This window comes from Hypomesus transpacificus, chromosome 14 (assembly GCF_021917145.1).
Source record: "Hypomesus transpacificus isolate Combined female chromosome 14, fHypTra1, whole genome shotgun sequence".
Taxonomy (NCBI): domain Eukaryota; kingdom Metazoa; phylum Chordata; class Actinopteri; order Osmeriformes; family Osmeridae; genus Hypomesus; species Hypomesus transpacificus.
In genome coordinates this window covers 10,138,903-10,155,432 of record NC_061073.1, presented here as the reverse complement: position 1 = coordinate 10,155,432, position 16,530 = coordinate 10,138,903, and positions in this window count along the sequence as shown.

The window sequence follows — 16,530 nt, the reverse complement described above, 5'->3', positions numbered from 1 at the left end:
GAAGTCACCAGACAGCATGCTGGACCAGGCAGTGTTTACAGTGAAGTCACAGGACAGCATGCTGGACCAGGCAGTGTTTACAGTGAAGTCACCAGACAGCATGCTGGACCAGGCAGTGTTTACAGTGAAGTCACAGGACAGCATGCTGGACCAGGCAGTGTTTACAGTGAAGTCACAGGACAGCATGCTGGACCAGGCAGTGTGTACAGTGAAGTCACAGGACAGCATGCTGGACCAGGCAGTGTTTACAGTGAAGTCACAGGACAGCATGCTGGACCAGGCAGTGTTTACAGTGAAGTCACAGGACAGCATGCTGGACCAGGCAGTGTTTACAGTGAAGTCACAGGACAGCATGCTGGACCAGGCAGTGTTTACAGTGAAGTCACCAGACAGCATCCTGGACCAGGCAGTGTTTACAGTGAAGTCACCAGACAGCATCCTGGACCAGGCAGTGTTCCCTGGCACATCTCTCTGTCTTCCAGGGTCATCTGTCTTTCTTGCCCCCAACCACCCTCACACTGAAGACACTGTTTACAGTAACGACAATGTGTTTGTAGAGTGTTTGTAGAGTGTTTGCTTGAATGTAAATGTTCCGCCAGGTCAGTGTGGCTCTCCTCAGTCACAGGTGCAGTTCTTCCTGTTTCAGAGAGAGGTTATCTAGAAAAGCTAAGGCTATACGCAAATGGTAATGTAATGAAGTCTGTGGTAAAGAAGTATTTTGAGCGCCTTGTGCTGGCACACCTCAAATCCATCACAGACCCCTTCCTGGACACACTGCAGTTTGCCTACAGAGCCAACAGGTCGGTGGATGATGCCGTTAACATGGCCCTCCACTTCACCCTACAGCATCTGGACTCCCCAGCATCCTATGCCAGGATCCTGTTTGTGGACTTCAGCTCTGCCTTCAACACCATCATCCCCGCCCTGCTCCAGGACAAGCTCTCCCAACTGAACGTGCCCGACTCCACCTGCAGGTGGATCACAGACTTCCTGTCTGACAGGAAGCAGTGCGTTAAGCTGGGAACACAAGTCTTTGACTCCCGGTCCATCAGCACTGGGTCTCCTCAGGGCTGCGTCCTTTCTCCTCTGCTCTTCTCCCTGTACACTAACAGCTGCACCTCGAGTCATCCGTCTGTCAAACTCCTGAAGTTTGCGGATGACACCACCCTCATTGGGCTCATCTCTGACGGGTACGAGTCTGACTACAGGTGGGAAGCTGACAACCTGGTGACCTGGTGTAGCCAGAACAACTTAGAGCTCAATACTCTTAAGACAGTGGAGATGGTTGTGGACTTCAGGAAGAACACAGCCCCACTCACCCCCATCACCCTGAGTGACTCCCCAGTCAACACTGTGGAGTCCTTCCGCTTGGGTATTTTTAGGTTAAATTGTAAATTGCCACTTATATATTTATGCTACTAATATTTGTATTTCTTATTCCCCTTAGTATTAGCTAGACCCACCTTAGTATTAGCTAGACTTTGCTCCTTTTGTATAGTTAGTCCACATATTTAAGTTTCAATATTCCTATATGTTTAATGTATGCACCTCCCTGTCAAAGTAAATTCCTTGTTTGTGCAAACATTCATGGCGAATAAAATCCCTTCTGATTCTGAAATGTATTTGTTCATGAAATTAAATGCAACAAAACGTTTTCATGAATTCATGATTGTAAACCTGGCACATACACATGAATTGCCTACATGTTATTTTTTAAATGCAAAATTTATTACACGGAGCATGTTAAAGGAAATACATGAAAAAATCCTGTTGCTATGCTGTCACCCTGTTGGTAATCAGAGTGTAGGTTCTGTGTAATGTTGAGGCCAATCAGGGAGGTGTGTGAGGTCTGGAGGGCTGGTGGAGGAGGAGACTGTGCTGCAGGTTAGTTCCAGGGCTGAGGGATGTGTTCTTGATGGGACGTCTCGGATGTTCTGGAGAGTCTCTACGGGAGAACACCCAGGGGAAGGTGTGGGGGGGGGGGGGGGGGATTGGTTTGATGGGTCGTGCGTGTTTGTAGGATGAATGGTTGGATGGATGAATAGGTAGAGGGATACAGAGAGAGAGAGAGAGACAGAGAGAGACAGAGAGAGACAGAGAGAGAGAGAGAGATGTATGTTGTAATGTATGTTTGAAGGATAATGGTTGTAGGGGTGCATAGACAGACAGAAAAATAAGATTGATAAATTGATAGTGTAGAGAGAGAGAGAGAGAGAGAGAGAGAGAGAGAGAGAGAGTGAGAGAGATGAGGGTGGATGGGGGGAGGGGGGAGGGGTAAGAAGGTGTTGGGTGATCTCCTCGTTTAGGTGTTGAAAAGAGAGAGAGGACACATCATCTTCTCTAGAACCCTAGTCCTGCATGTCTGGATGGGCCCCAGACTATTGGGACCCGTCTCCTCTCAGGGTCTCCCTCTTGTTTCCAGACGTCATTTCAATATCTTCCTCCTCAAACATCTGCCCAAAGTCAGGCAGGAACACCCGCTCCTCCTGGGTGTTGTGGCTGTGCATCCACACGTGCTCTGGTGGGGTGCTGGGGCAGGACATGAGGCACTGGCTGAAGGAGTACTGCTCGGCCACGAGATCCAGCATCCTCTCAGGAGAGGAGGTCCCCTCCACCATGTCCATGGCTCTCCTCTTGGGGAGCAGAGCCGGCTGCTCCTCACTGGCCTGGGGCCTCAGCGGGGCCTGAGGTGACCTGATCAGTGGGGCCTGAGGTGGCCTGGTCAGCGGGGCCTGAGATGCCCTGGTCAGCGGGGCCTGAGGTGGCCTGGTCAGCGGGGCCTGAGGTGGCCTGGTCAGCGGGGCCTGAGGCCTCAGCGGGGCCTGAGTCTTGCCGTCTCCGTCAGGCGGGTGGAGAGAGATCGGCGGGAAGAGACAGGATTTCTTCGCTGCGCCGTCGTCCTGGGAGGCCTGGTCGGCACGCACTTGCAGACGCCGGACCTTTTGGGAGGTACGCTTCTGTGGTTTGGCGCTGGTGGGTGGAGCCACAACCAGGTTGCTGACAGGGTTGGACAGTTTGGACGGGTGAGCTGACTTCTGTGTCCTGTCTGCGGAAGCTGCGTTGTCAATGGGTGGACGAATCAGAAGGTAGCTAGGACGCCGTTTGCCCACCAGACTGGTAGGAAGAGAGGGCAGAGTTTCCGGGGCAACCTTTGTTTGTTCTGTAGGGAAATCAAACTTCTGGTTAGCGTGACATCCGGCAGCTTCTAGTCTAACTCCAGCAGGCATAGTGGGTGCCAGAAGGTTAGAGAATGTATTGAGGTTAGCATTCAAGAACTTACTTTGTAGGACGATCCGTGTAGTTGGCACAGCGCAGGAGACGTCCATCTGGGAGTCCAGCGTTGCGGTGCGTGAGACGGCCGGTGCCTCGATGTGAGGGAGGACCGGAGTCAGGGGCGCCTTCTCAGAGTCAGACGCGGCGACGAGACGTCTACGCTTGCCGCGAGCAGACGGCTGCCCTGGAGGCCGAGCAGGGGGGCACAGAGGAGGGAACGGCTGCCTCTGCTCTGTCTGATCCAGCTTCAGTCCAGTTTTGGGCCTGAACTCAAGTTTGGAGTCTGGCTGGACGCTTGAATCTTTGTTTGAAATCAAACGAACCATAGAACTGGACTTGCAACTCGGGGGCCGAGGAACTTTCAGTTTGGCCTCTTTTTTACCGGGCTGACTCTTAGAGGCGCCTGCCGCCTCCTGTGTCCTCAGCGGAGGCAGGAGAGTCTTTGCTGCTGGAGCATCGGCCAAGGTGTCTTCTGGTACCGACTGCAAACCAGAGCTGGTCTTACCAGGTAACTTTGGGTTTCTGGTGAGATCCCTGGACTGTTTCCCTGGCTCAGTCTCCTTCCGTTTCCTGGATGAGGTTAGTGAGGGAAAGCGAGACGCCCCTGGAAGGGACGCCCCATCTTCTTTCTTTCCTTTATTCATGACTGCAAAGGAAGGCGAAGGGAGAAACACTGCAAACACCAGGCCACTTGATAGAACTGATTAGAAAAACGTGATTTTACTTATCAGTTTACAATTAAAGTCTAATTTAGTACTCACCTTGGTCATTTATAGATGATCCTACATACTGATTATGACACCCTCTAAGTTCAGCAAATGTGTCACAATTTTACACCTGCCCTTCAAGCGAACACGCTGAACGATGGGTGAACGATAAGTCTCCGGTATCTGAAATCACGGAACACAACATTTGACTGATTAATAACTAGTCTCTGAGAAATTTACAATTTTCCTAAAGAAAATATCAAATAGTATAAAACTATCAAAAACCAAGGTGGACAACTTTGACTTTGAATGTTATCACAGTCCATTCGACGCCAAAGTTCTCAGATACCGTCAACATATTTACAGTAACAAAACCATTTAACACAAAAGTAGATTGTGAGGTTAGTTTTAGGCTATAACTTTCTTGGCAGATTCATCCCAGACCTCAATATTTGTTACTTACCCACGGAATCTTCTGCTACTTGTGCTGTGAAGTGTCCGCTTTCCACGGCGTGGCGTCTCCAAATGTATCACACAGGAACGATGCTGAAACGTATGACTTAACATGAATTTATATGCTCGGCTACATTATGACATCACGTATTGTCGTAGGCTACTAATGGCTGTGTTACGTCACGACTAGTTTATTGGTTTTATCCAATGGTCACATCAATGGAACTCTTGAAACAATTATGTCACAATCCAGATTAGATCGATTTTTGTTCCATCTCCTGCTGCCAAGAGGAAAAAGCTCCAAAATTAATGTCCGTTTCTATGCAAGTTTTGTATCACCTCGCGTCCAGTTATCAGCTGGTGTTCACAATCACAGCTACAATAGCTGGGTGACACTTCCAAGCAGCTAAGTATATTTAAGTCTAAGAGCTAGTTTACAAAAAAATAAACGACAAGCAGGCCAACACATTGTACTGACATTTGCCATATTTACAAAAACGAATTTGAGTAAATACGTTATGAAGTAGCCTAATAATAATAGTGAGTTCCTCCAAATCTAGTACAGATAGCAATAAATAATCGACTATACTAACCCTAATACTAAAACTTTCTAAATATACAGGTAACAATAAATAATACACTAAAAGCGGTTCCCAAACGTTTTAGGCCACGCACCCCCTACTACATCCCGACTGGGTTCACGCACCCCCACTACCCCACACCTTTAAAAAAAAAAGCAAACACCTATTAAGCCGCATTAAAATCGTACCAATGAGAGAACAGTTTGCTAGCGCGTGGAGTTTGTTTACAAGATTAAGTCCGCTGAAAACGCCCTGTTTTGCAGAGTGGGTTTCTGCAGCGATCCTGGCGTAAGATAGATAGATAGATAGATAGATAGACAGAGTACTTTATTCATCCCTGAAGGGAAATTAAGTTGTCATAGCAGCCGGTATAATTGAATACAATAAAATACAATACAATACAATAGAATAAAGTGCAAGGAGACAGGTTTAGTGCAGTTCTGTGATGGTGGCTCTGACAGAGGTAGATGAGTTGAACAGTCTTATTGCGGTTGGGAGGAACGATTTTCTGTATCGTTCCTTAGAGCAGCGGGGTTGAATGAGTCTGTGGCTGAAGCTGCTTCTTAGCTTGTCCAGGGTTTTGTGGAGGGGGTGAGAGGGATGGTCCATGATTGCCAGCAGTTTTGCCAGTATCCTGTACTCCACCACCTCCTCCAGGGTGACAAGCTTAGAGCCAACCACAGACTCTGCTTTCCTTATGAGTTTTCTCAGTTTGTTGGCGTCCTTTGCCTTGATGCCCGCACCCCAGGACACCACAGCAAAGAGGATGGTGCTCGCCACAACAGACTGATAGAACATCTGCAGCATCTTGTTGCAGACGTGGAAGGACCTGAGCCTCCTCAGGAAGTAAAGCCGGCTCAGGCCCTTCTTGTAGACGGCCTGTGTGTTGGCGGACCAGACCAGTTTATTGTCCAGTGTGACACCCAGGTACTTGTATGCCGACACCACCTCCACATCCGTCCCACCGATGCAGACAGGAGAGTAAGTATTTGACCCAGTGTTAACAGTGCAGGTGAAAGAAACATGTTTCTGAACTAGCTCTCATGAAAGAGAAACTAGAGAAATATTTATTTGACAGGAACACATCAATTTATATGCTCAAGTCACGTGCCAATCTTGCTGGCGTTCATTGGCTAACATGTACCCTTAAATAGCCTGAGGAGTGAAACGGGCTAAACTAGCCTGGCTAGCTAGTAACGGAGGTCGCTTTCTCAGGCTAATGATCAATGAAACAGGCTTGGTTGAAGAAATCCGAGATTCTGGCTATCTTCAGCTGGCTTGTATCTACCAAAGGCAGTCCTCCCTGACGTTCTAAGTGTAGAATGGAGTGACAAACAACATGTTGTGCAGACTGCCAGTGAGCGAGCCGAGTCTGACTGAGGCTAACGTCAAAACACTACTGTACAGTAACGGGGACGCAGTCTCACTCAGATTGCCAGTTTTACACAAATCACAAAAATAATTGGACCAGCTGGCAAAAAGCAGAATTCCCAGATCTCTTGAAAGCTGCCCTGCTCGACTTTTTTTGATGTAGGACTGACTGTAAAACTGTAAAAAAAATGGACTTTGTCTTGACGTGAAGACATGGCTGCCGCCTAAGACTATGCGGTCTACCGGGCGACATTCTCACTCAAATTTCAAGACTTTCGTGCCCCAAATCAAATTCTGATGTGACAGATCACTGGGGAATCGCTTTCTCCCAAAAAGGTTGTCCTCCTCGACCTTTTTGGTCTTTTAAAATCTAACTATTGGACTAATCCGTGTAACTAGCCGTTATAAAGGCTACATTTTCCCCGTTTTCTGCCACCATGCTGTGCGCGCATCCAGAATGTTTACAAACAAATAATTGGTCCAGATCCGTGTCAGACGGGCGAGGAGGGCAATACGCGGCTAGCAGGACCCATTAGCCAATCAGAAAGCTTGTACTGTCGTTGCCATATAATAATTCATATTACACCAATAGACCACCATTACATTTTTCCTCTCGCGCACCCCCTAGAGGCGCACCACACTTTGGGAATCCCTAGAAGCTGCACTATACTAACCCTAAATGCACATAAACGCCATTACAACTCAATATCCTATTCTAACCTAGGTGGAGTACAGTACAATAGTGCAAAAATTGCAGATCAATGCAAAAATTGCAGATTACTTCAAATAACTACTGTCTGTTAGAAATAGGCTCACAGTGAAAGAAATGAAGGCCTTCATTTAGCGGTTTGTTCTCTTAGAGGGCACATTGAAACGCTGACCGAGGGCTTTACAGTAAAGTCACTGTACAGCATCCTGGACCAGGCAGTGTGTACAGTGAAGTCACAGGACAGCATGCTGGACCAGGCAGTGTTTACAGTGAAGTCACAGGACAGCATGCTGGACCAGGCAGTGTGTACAGTGAAGTCACAGGACAGCATGCTGGACCAGGCAGTGTTTACAGTGAAGTCACAGGACAGCATGCTGGACCAGGCAGTGTGTACAGTGAAGTCACAGGACAGCATGCTGGACCAGGCAGTGTTTACAGTGAAGTCACAGGACAGCATGCTGGACCAGGCAGTGTTTACAGTGAAGTCACAGGACAGCATGCTGGACCAGAAAGTGTTTACAGTGAAGTCACCAGACAGCATGCTGGACCAGGCAGTGTTTACAGTGAAGTCACAGGACAGCATGCTGGACCAGGCAGTGTGTACAGTGAAGTCACAGGACAGCATGCTGGACCAGGCAGTGTTTACAGTGAAGTCACAGGACAGCATGCTGGACCAGGCAGTGTTTACAGTGAAGTCACCAGACAGCATCCTGGACCAGGCAGTGTTTACAGTGAAGTCACAGGACAGCATGCTGGACCAGGCAGTGTTTACAGTGAAGTCACCAGACAGCATGCTGGACCAGGCAGTGTTTACAGTGAAGTCACAGGACAGCATGCTGGACCAGGCAGTGTTTACAGTGAAGTCACAGGACAGCATGCTGGACCAGGCAGTGTTTACAGTGAAGTCACAGGACAGCATGCTGGACCAGGCAGTGTTTACAGTGAAGTCACAGGACAGCATGCTGGACCAGGCAGTGTTTACAGTGAAGTCACAGGACAGCATGCTGGACCAGGCAGTGTTTACAGTGAAGTCACCAGACAGCATGCTGGACCAGGCAGTGTTTACAGTGAAGTCACAGGACAGCATGCTGGACCAGGCAGTGTTTACAGTGAAGTCACAGGACAGCATGCTGGACCAGGCAGTGTTTACAGTGAAGTCACAGGACAGCATGCTGGACCAGGCAGTGTTTACAGTGAAGTCACAGGACAGCATGCTGGACCAGGCAGTGTTTACAGTGAAGTCACCAGACAGCATGCTGGACCAGGCAGTGTTTACAGTGAAGTCACAGGACAGCATGCTGGACCAGGCAGTGTTTACAGTGAAGTCACAGGACAGCATGCTGGACCAGGCAGTGTTTACAGTGAAGTCACCAGACAGCATGCTGGACCAGGCAGTGTTTACAGTGAAGTCACAGGACAGCATGCTGGACCAGGCAGTGTTTACAGTGAAGTCACCAGACAGCATGCTGGACCAGGCAGTGTTTACAGTGAAGTCACAGGACAGCATGCTGGACCAGGCAGTGTTTACAGTGAAGTCACAGGACAGCATGCTGGACCAGGCAGTGTGTACAGTGAAGTCACAGGACAGCATGCTGGACCAGGCAGTGTTTACAGTGAAGTCACAGGACAGCATGCTGGACCAGGCAGTGTTTACAGTGAAGTCACAGGACAGCATGCTGGACCAGGCAGTGTTTACAGTGAAGTCACAGGACAGCATGCTGGACCAGGCAGTGTTTACAGTGAAGTCACCAGACAGCATCCTGGACCAGGCAGTGTTTACAGTGAAGTCACCAGACAGCATCCTGGACCAGGCAGTGTTCCCTGGCACATCTCTCTGTCTTCCAGGGTCATCTGTCTTTCTTGCCCCCAACCACCCTCACACTGAAGACACTGTTTACAGTAACGACAATGTGTTTGTAGAGTGTTTGTAGAGTGTTTGCTTGAATGTAAATGTTCCGCCAGGTCAGTGTGGCTCTCCTCAGTCACAGGTGCAGTTCTTCCTGTTTCAGAGAGAGGTTATCTAGAAAAGCTAAGGCTATACGCAAATGGTAATGTAATGAAGTCTGTGGTAAAGAAGTATTTTGAGCGCCTTGTGCTGGCACACCTCAAATCCATCACAGACCCCTTCCTGGACACACTGCAGTTTGCCTACAGAGCCAACAGGTCGGTGGATGATGCCGTTAACATGGCCCTCCACTTCACCCTACAGCATCTGGACTCCCCAGCATCCTATGCCAGGATCCTGTTTGTGGACTTCAGCTCTGCCTTCAACACCATCATCCCCGCCCTGCTCCAGGACAAGCTCTCCCAACTGAACGTGCCCGACTCCACCTGCAGGTGGATCACAGACTTCCTGTCTGACAGGAAGCAGTGCGTTAAGCTGGGAACACAAGTCTTTGACTCCCGGTCCATCAGCACCGGATCTCCTCAGGGCTGCGTCCTTTCTCCTCTGCTCTTCTCCCTGTACACCAACAGCTGCACCTCGAGTCATCCGTCTGTCAAACTCCTGAAGTTTGCGGATGACACCACCCTCATTGGGCTCATCTCTGACGGGTACGAGTCTGACTACAGGTGGGAAGCTGACAACCTGGTGACCTGGTGTAGCCAGAACAACTTAGAGCTCAATACTCTCAAGACAGTGGAGATGGTTGTGGACTTCAGGAAGAACACAGCCCCACTCACCCCCATCACCCTGAGTGACTCCCCAGTCAACACTGTGGAGTCCTTCCGCTTGGGTATTTTTAGGTTAAATTGTAAATTGCCACTTATATATTTATGCTACTAATATTTGTATTTCTTATTCCCCTTAGTATTAGCTAGACCCACCTTAGTATTAGCTAGACTTTGCTCCTTTTGTATAGTTAGTCCACATATTTAAGTTTCAATATTCCTATATGTTTAATGTATGCACCTCCCTGTCAAAGTAAATTCCTTGTTTGTGCAAACATTCATGGCGAATAAAATCCCTTCTGATTCTGAAATGTATTTGTTCATGAAATTAAATGCAACAAAACGTTTTCATGAATTCATGATTGTAAACCTGGCACATACACATGAATTGCCTACATGTTATTTTTTAAATGCAAAATTTATTACACGGAGCATGTTAAAGGAAATACATGAAAAAATCCTGTTGCTATGCTGTCACCCTGTTGGTAATCAGAGTGTAGGTTCTGTGTAATGTTGAGGCCAATCAGGGAGGTGTGTGAGGTCTGGAGGGCTGGTGGAGGAGGAGACTGTGCTGCAGGTTAGTTCCAGGGCTGAGTGATGTGTTCTTGATGGGACGTCTCGGATGTTCTGGAGAGTCTCTACGGGAGAACACCCAGGGGAAGGTGGGGGGGGGGGGGGGGGGGGTTTGATTGGTTTGATGGGTCGTGCGTGTTTGTAGGATGAATGGTTGGATGGATGAATAGGTAGAGGGATACAGAGAGAGAGAGAGAGAGAGAGAGAGAGAGAGAGAGAGAGAGACAGAGAGAGACAGAGAGAGAGAGAGAGAGAGAGAGAGAGAGAGAGAGAGAGAGAGAGAGAGAGAGAGATGTATGTTGTAATGTATGTTTGAAGGATAATGGTTGTAGGGGTGCATAGACAGACAGAAAAATAAGATTGATAAATTGATAGTGTAGAGAGAGAGAGAGAGAGAGAGAGAGAGAGAGAGAGTGAGAGAGATGAGGGTGGATGGGGGGAGGGGGGAGGGGTAAGAAGGTGTTGGGTGATCTCCTCGTTTAGGTGTTGAAAAGAGAGAGAGGACACATCATCTTCTCTAGAACCCTAGTCCTGCATGTCTGGATGGGCCCCAGACTATTGGGACCCGTCTCCTCTCAGGGTCTCCCTCTTGTTTCCAGACGTCATTTCAATATCTTCCTCCTCAAACATCTGCCCAAAGTCAGGCAGGAACACCCGCTCCTCCTGGGTGTTGTGGCTGTGCATCCACACGTGCTCTGGTGGGGTGCTGGGGCAGGACATGAGGCACTGGCTGAAGGAGTACTGCTCGGCCACGAGATCCAGCATCCTCTCAGGAGAGGAGGTCCCCTCCACCATGTCCATGGCTCTCCTCTTGGGGAGCAGAGCCGGCTGCTCCTCACTGGCCTGGGGCCTCAGCGGGGCCTGAGGTGGCCTGGTCAGTAGGGCCTGAGGTGGCCTGGTCAGCGGGGCCTGAGATGCCCTGGTCAGCGGGGCCTGAGGTGGCCTGGTCAGCGGGGCCTGAGGTGGCCTGGTCAGCGGGGCCTGAGGCCTCAGCGGGGCCTGAGTCTTGCCGTCTCCGTCAGGCGGGTGGAGAGAGATCGGCGGGAAGAGACAGGATTTCTTCGCTGCACCGTCGTCCTGGGAGGCCTGGTCGGCACGCACTTGCAGACGCCGGACCTTTTGGGAGGTACGCTTCTGTGGTTTGGCGCTGGTGGGTGGAGCCACAACCAGGTTGCTGACAGGGTTGGACAGTTTGGACGGGTGAGCTGACTTCTGTGTCCTGTCTGCGGAAGCTGCGTTGTCAATGGGTGGACGAATCAGAAGGTAGCTAGGACGCCGTTTGCCCACCAGACTGGTAGGAAGAGAGGGCAGAGTTTCCGGGGCAACTTTTGTTTGTTCTGTAGGGAAATCAAACTTCTGGTTAGCGTGACATCCGGCAGCTTCTAGTCTAACTCCAGCAGGCATAGTGGGTGCCAGAAGGTTAGAGAATGTATTGAGGTTAGCATTCAAGAACTTACTTTGTAGGACGATCCGTGTAGTTGGCACAGCGCAGGAGACGTCCATCTGGGAGTCCAGCGTTGCGGTGCGTGAGACGGCCGGTGCCTCGATGTGAGGGAGGACCGGAGTCAGGGGCGCCTTCTCAGAGTCAGGGGCGGCGACGAGACGTCTACGCTTGCCGCGAGCAGACGGCTGCCCTGGAGGCCGAGCAGGGGGGCACAGAGGAGGGAACGGCTGCCTCTGCTCTGTCTGATCCAGCTTCAGTCCAGTTTTGGGCCTGAACTCAAGTTTGGAGTCTGGCTGGACGCTTGAATCTTTGTTTGAAATCAAACGAACCATAGAACTGGACTTGCAACTCGGGGGCCGAGGAACTTTCAGTTTGGCCTCTTTTTTACCGGGCTGACTCTTAGAGGCGCCTGCCGCCTCCTGTGTCCTCAGCGGAGGCAGGAGAGTCTTTGCTGCTGGAGCATCGGCCAAGGTGTCTTCTGGTACCGACTGCAAACCAGAGCTGGTCTTACCAGGTAACTTTGGGTTTCTGGTGAGATCCCTGGACTGTTTCCCTGGCTCAGTCTCCTTCCGTTTCCTGGATGAGGTTAGTGAGGGAAAGCGAGACGCCCCTGGAAGGGACGCCCCATCTTCTTTCTTTCCTTTATTCATGACTGCAAAGGAAGGCGAAGGGAGAAACACTGCAAACACCAGGCCACTTGATAGAACTGATTAGAAAAACGTGATTTTACTTATCAGTTTACAATTAAAGTCTAATTTAGTACTCACCTTGGTCATTTATAGATGATCCTACATACTGATTATGACACCCTCTAAGTTCAGCAAATGTGTCACAATTTTACACCTGCCCTTCAAGCGAACACGCTGAACGATGGGTGAACGATAAGTCTCCGGTATCTGAAATCACGGAACACAACATTTGACTGATTAATAACTAGTCTCTGAGAAATTTACAATTTTCCTAAAGAAAATATCAAATAGTATAAAACTATCAAAAACCAAGGTGGACAACTTTGACTTTGAATGTTATCACAGTCCATTCGACGCCAAAGTTCTCAGATACCGTCAACATATTTACAGTAACAAAACCATTTAACACAAAAGTAGATTGTGAGGTTAGTTTTAGGCTATAACTTTCTTGGCAGATTCATCCCAGACCTCAATATTTGTTACTTACCCACGGAATCTTCTGCTACTTGTGCTGTGAAGTGTCCGCTTTCCACGGCGTGGCGTCTCCAAATGTATCACACAGGAACGATGCTGAAACGTATGACTTAACATGAATTTATATGCTCGGCTACATTATGACATCACGTATTGTCGTAGGCTACTAATGGCTGTGTTACGTCACGACTAGTTTATTGGTTTTATCCAATGGTCACATCAATGGAACTCTTGAAACAATTATGTCACAATCCAGATTAGATCGATTTTTGTTCCATCTCCTGCTGCCAAGAGGAAAAAGCTCCAAAATTAATGTCCGTTTCTATGCAAGTTTTGTATCACCTCGCGTCCAGTTATCAGCTGGTGTTCACAATCACAGCTACAATAGCTGGGTGACACTTCCAAGCAGCTAAGTATATTTAAGTCTAAGAGCTAGTTTACAAAAAAATAAACGACAAGCAGGCCAACACATTGTACTGACATTTGCCATATTTACAAAAACGAATTTGAGTAAATACGTTATGAAGTAGCCTAATAATAATAGTGAGTTCCTCCAAATCTAGTACAGATAGCAATAAATAATCGACTATACTAACCCTAATACTAAAACTTTCTAAATATACAGGTAACAATAAATAATACACTAAAAGTTGAACAGTCTTATTGCGGTTGGGAGGAACGATTTTCTGTATCGTTCCTTAGAGCAGCGGGGTTGAATGAGTCTGTGGCTGAAGCTGCTTCTTAGCTTGTCCAGGGTTTTGTGGAGGGGGTGAGAGGGATGGTCCATGATTGCCAGCAGTTTTGCCAGTATCCTGTACTCCACCACCTCCTCCAGGGTGACAAGCTTAGAGCCAACCACAGACTCTGCTTTCCTTATGAGTTTTCTCAGTTTGTTGGCGTCCTTTGCCTTGATGCCCGCACCCCAGGACACCACAGCAAAGAGGATGGTGCTCGCCACAACAGACTGATAGAACATCTGCAGCATCTTGTTGCAGACGTGGAAGGACCTGAGCCTCCTCAGGAAGTAAAGCCGGCTCAGGCCCTTCTTGTAGACGGCCTGTGTGTTGGCGGACCAGACCAGTTTATTGTCCAGTGTGACACCCAGGTACTTGTATGCCGACACCACCTCCACATCCGTCCCACCGATGCAGACAGGAGAGTAAGTATTTGACCCAGTGTTAACAGTGCAGGTGAAAGAAACATGTTTCTGAACTAGCTCTCATGAAAGAGAAACTAGAGAAATATTTATTTGACAGGAACACATCAATTTATATGCTCAAGTCACGTGCCAATCTTGCTGGCGTTCATTGGCTAACATGTACCCTTAAATAGCCTGAGGAGTGAAACGGGCTAAACTAGCCTGGCTAGCTAGTAACGGAGGTCGCTTTCTCAGGCTAATGATCAATGAAACAGGCTTGGTTGAAGAAATCCGAGATTCTGGCTATCTTCAGCTGGCTTGTATCTACCAAAGGCAGTCCTCCCTGACGTTCTAAGTGTAGAATGGAGTGACAAACAACATTGTGCAGACTGCCAGTGAGCGAGCCGAGTCTGACTGAGGCTAACGTCAAAACACTACTGTACAGTAACGGGGACGCAGTCTCACTCAGATTGCCAGTTTTACACAAATCACAAAAATAATTGGACCAGCTGGCAAAAAGCAGAATTCCCAGATCTCTTGAAAGCTGCCCTGCTCGACTTTTTTTGATGTAGGACTGACTGTAAAACTGTAAAAAAAATGGACTTTGTCTTGACGTGAAGACATGGCTGCCGCCTAAGACTATGCGGTCTACCGGGCGACATTCTCACTCAAATTTCAAGACTTTCGTGCCCCAAATCAAATTCTGATGTGACAGATAACTGGGGAATCGCTTTCTCCCAAAAAGGTTGTCCTCCTCGACCTTTTTGGTCTTTTAAAATCTAACTATTGGACTAATCCGTGTAACTAGCCGTTATAAAGGCTACATTTTCCCCGTTTTCTGCCACCATGCTGTGCGCGCATCCAGAATGTTTACAAACAAATAATTGGTCCAGATCCGTGTCAGACGGGCGAGGAGGGCAATACGCGGCTAGCAGGACCCATTAGCCAATCAGAAAGCTTGTACTGTCGTTGCCATATAATAATTCATATTACACCAATAGACCACCATTACATTTTTCCTCTCGCGCACCCCCTAGAGGCGCACCACACTTTGGGAATCCCTAGAAGCTGCACTATACTAACCCTAAATGCACATAAACGCCATTACAACTCAATATCCTATTCTAACCTAGGTGGAGTACAGTACAATAGTGCAAAAATTGCAGATCAATGCAAAAATTGCAGATTACTTCAAATAACTACTGTCTGTTAGAAATAGGCTCACAGTGAAAGAAATGAAGGCCTTCATTTAGCGGTTTGTTCTCTTAGAGGGCACATTGAAACGCTGACCGAGGGCTTTACAGTAAAGTCACTGTACAGCATCCTGGACCAGGCAGTGTGTACAGTGAAGTCACAGGACAGCATGCTGGACCAGGCAGTGTTTACAGTGAAGTCACAGGACAGCATGCTGGACCAGGCAGTGTGTACAGTGAAGTCACAGGACAGCATGCTGGACCAGGCAGTGTTTACAGTGAAGTCACAGGACAGCATGCTGGACCAGGCAGTGTGTACAGTGAAGTCACAGGACAGCATGCTGGACCAGGCAGTGTTTACAGTGAAGTCACAGGACAGCATGCTGGACCAGGCAGTGTTTACAGTGAAGTCACAGGACAGCATGCTGGACCAGGCAGTGTTTACAGTGAAGTCACCAGACAGCATGCTGGACCAGGCAGTGTTTACAGTGAAGTCACAGGACAGCATGCTGGACCAGGCAGTGTTTACAGTGAAGTCACAGGACAGCATGCTGGACCAGGCAGTGTGTACAGTGAAGTCACAGGACAGCATGCTGGACCAGGCAGTGTTTACAGTGAAGTCACAGGACAGCATGCTGGACCAGGCAGTGTTTACAGTGAAGTCACCAGACAGCATCCTGGACCAGGCAGTGTTTACAGTGAAGTCACAGGACAGCATGCTGGACCAGGCAGTGTTTACAGTGAAGTCACCAGACAGCATGCTGGACCAGGCAGTGTTTACAGTGAAGTCACCAGACAGCATCCTGGACCAGGCAGTGTTCCCTGGCACATCTCTCTGTCTTCCAGGGTCATCTGTCTTTCTTGCCCCCAACCACCCTCACACTGAAGACACTATTTACAGTAACGACAATGTGTTTGTAGAGTGTTTGTAGAGTGTTTGCTTGAATGTAAATGTTCCGCCAGGTCAGTGTGGCTCTCCTCAGTCATAGGTGCAGTTCTTCCTGTTTCAGAGAGAGGTTATTTAGAAAAGCTAAGGCTATACGCAAATGGTAATGTAATGAAGTCTGTGGTAAAGAAGTCTTTTGAGCGCCTTGTGCTGGCACACCTCAAATCCATCACAGACCCCTTCCTGGACACACTGCAGTTTGCCTACAGAGCCAACAGGTCGGTGGATGATGCCGTTAACATGGCCCTCCACTTCACCCTACAGCATCTGGACTCCCCAGCATCCTATGCCAGGATCCTGTTTGTGGAC